A 3,263-nucleotide genomic window follows, 5' to 3' on the forward strand; every position below is an offset into this window, starting at 1 on the left:
TTATCAACAACCTTCCTCCAGAAATGTGCATGTCTAAACCCTACATGTTTTTGACATGTCTCATTCCGGGGCCATTCAATCCAAAAGTACGCATTGATGTATACCTAGAGCCCTTGATAGATGACTTGAAAAAGTTGTGGAGTGGTGTCATAACATATGATATTTCAAGGCGACAAAACTTTATCATGAGAGCGATGCTAATGTGGACAATTAATGATTTTCCTGCTTATGGTATGCTGTCTGGATAGAGCACCCATGGTAAATTGGCATGTCCACATTGCATGGAGCATTCAAAGGCTTTTAGATTATGTAATGGGCGAAAAAATTCGTGGTTTGACTCCCATCGGATGTTTTTACCAAATGAACATGCCTTTAGGAGAAATAGGAATGCTTTCAAAAAGGGGGAAGTGGACATGGAAGATGCGCCACCATATTTGACGGGAACAGAAGTTTGGAATAGAGTTAATGGCTATCCTAAAGTAACTGAAAATGGTGCACCAAGAATAGATGGATACGGTGAGTGGCATAACTGGATGAAAAAAAACATCTTTTGGGATCTACCATATTGGAAGGATAATTTGTTAAGGCATAATCTTGATTTCATGCACATTGAGAAGAATTTCTTTGACAATATTTTTAATACCGTGATGAATGTCAGTGGAAAATCAAAAGACAATGAAAAGGCCCGAATGGATTTAGGCTTGTATTGTAAACGAAAAGACTTGGAGCTCAAAACTCATACTAATGGAAAGATGTACAAGCCAAAAGCTAATTATACACTCTAAGTAGACCAATCAAAACAGGTCTGTCAGTGGTTGAAAGATCTTAGGATGCCTGACGGATATTCTTCTAACTTGTCAAGGTGTGTTGATGTGAATAGGGGAAAGGTCATTGGGATGAAAAGCCATGACTGCCATGTGTTTATGGAATGCTTACTTCCTATAGCGTTTAGTTCTTTACCGACTCATGTTCTCAATCCCATTATAGAAGTAAGTCATTTCTTTAGAGATTTATGTTGTACAACATTGAATAAGGTCAACCTTCGGAAGATGGAAGAAAACATTCCAATCATTCTTTGCAAGATGGAGAGAATATTCCCCCCCTCATTCTTTGATTGTATGGAATATCTCCCTATACATCTTCCATATGAGGCAAGACTTGGTGGACCGGTCCAATATAGGTGGATGTACCCATTTGAAAGGTGACAATATCTCATTCAACTGTTGAATTTAAATGTCACACATATTGAAACTAACATACCACTTTCTTAAATTGTAGGTTCATGGGATATGCTAAACGTTTAGTTAAGAATAAAGCTAGGGTTGAAGGATCAATAGTGGCATCATATTTGCACAAAGAAACAACTCATTTTTGGTCACACTACTTCAAGAACTTTATGTTAACACCATAAAGCAATAGAAATGAAGTAGACACTAAAATTGAAAGGACAACATTATCAGTGTTTGACGAAGGTGGTCGTCATTTCGGGAAGGAATCAACTCATTGGCTAAGTGACGAAGAATTGAGATCAACTCATGTTCATCTCTTGATCAATTGCAATGAAGTTCAACCTTATCTTGAGTAAGGCTCCAAATAAATTGCTTTTGTCTATGGATTTTGTTTTTATGTATTAAATTGATATTGACCGAATTGTCATACCTATGGACAGCTCATTCTTACATACTTATCAACTTTCAGAGTCAAACAGTTCGACACATATACATGCAAATTTCCCATTGTGGTTCAAAGATCAAGTACAACTGGTCAAATTCTTCCACTTTAATTTGTTATTCACATTTTTATTCATTTTTAATTATATTGAATAGGTTCATATATTTTGTGGTTGTAGGTTCATAACGATCCTTTAAGTGTCAGAAACCAACATCTTAGAGATTTATCACTTGGTCCCTTAAGATGTGTAAAGGAATGGCATACCTACTTTGTCAATGGATATAAATTTCATACCCATGCATGGAGCCAGGGCAATAGGACTATAAATAGTGGGGTTCATGTTAAAGGCCTTACAGAAGGGGGTGAAGATGATTTCTATGGTGTCATTAAGCACATATATGAGCTCGAGTACAATACCTCAACCATTGAAAAGGAGGTTGTATTATTTTATTATGATTGGTTTGATCCATCAAGAATAGGGACAAGAGTGGATTCAAAGTATGGCATTGTGGATATTCGAATGGATAAAAGATATGTCTTGTTTGATCCTTTTATAATTGCACATAATGTAGAACAAGTGTATTATGTACCATATCCTGCATCGCGCACCGACAAACGGGGTTGGTGTGTTGCAATAAAGACCAAACCTAGAGGTCGTATAGATTCCAATGAGGTAGATGCCATTGAGCCATACCAAGTGGAGGAAATGTCACATGTTAATGACATCATTCAAGTTGAAGAAGTTATCTGACTGCAAGATATAGAAGCCGGTCTTGAAGAAGTGGACCCCAACAATGTACCATCAGTTGAAGGCTATATGGATGAAGAAAGAAGTGAATCGGAAGAAGAATGCAGTGAAGAGGGACAAAGTGAAGATGAGGATGAAGATTCATTTCACAATTCTAGCAGTGAATAAAGTTACGATGTGTTGGTGTACCCATGGGAGATCATAAACCCATTCTTTTAGAGGGGAGAAAGAAGGAGTGATGAAATCATTTATGTAATTTCAATTTGCATGTTATTTCGATACCCTTTGTGTTTGAGTACTTATATTGTTAATTATAAGTTTTGCTCCAATGGTTTTGTGTAGATTAAAGTTTTGCATTCTTATCTTTTGCTTCGATGTGTAGTATGATGGTATCGGAGGGGGTATTTTTCGAAGAGTATAGCGCAGCGGAATTAAAACTCAGAGAGCGGAAAGCGTATTCGATCACAATAAAATTAATTTTGTCTTTTTAGTAAAAATAATTTTCTTTTAGAAAATTAATCAAACAGTTGATATACGTAAAATAATATGAGTGTAGGGAATAAGAAGATCAAAACAGAATTTTTATCCTGGTTCGAATCAAAAGATTCTACGTCCAGTCGTTAATCACTATAAATAGTGATTAACCTTTTTCACTAAAAATGGTTTAACAAATTACAAGATAATGAACAGGAATAAAATGAATAGAACCACTCTACCAACTTGAAGAGAACCGCTTCAGCAATCGACCAACGATTCACAAGCTTCTCCTTTCACAAGACCAGGCAGAGTACCTTGCTAACTTGAAGAGTGTCTGCTCCGACTATCGACACACGATACGCGAGCC

At 36.5% G+C, this 3,263-nt stretch overlaps 1 pseudogene; it reads left to right on the plus strand.

Moving 5' to 3' along the window:
- The first annotated feature begins 413 nt into the window (after positions 1 to 413).
- LOC148192664 (uncharacterized) lies at positions 414 to 2,587 on the plus strand (annotated as a pseudogene).
- The last annotated feature ends 676 nt before the right edge of the window (positions 2,588 to 3,263 follow it).

The sequence above is a fragment of the Vigna umbellata genome, chromosome 9, assembly GCF_029865625.1.
Source record: "Vigna umbellata cultivar VRB3 chromosome 9, Vumbellata_1.0, whole genome shotgun sequence".
NCBI lineage: Eukaryota > Viridiplantae > Streptophyta > Magnoliopsida > Fabales > Fabaceae > Vigna > Vigna umbellata.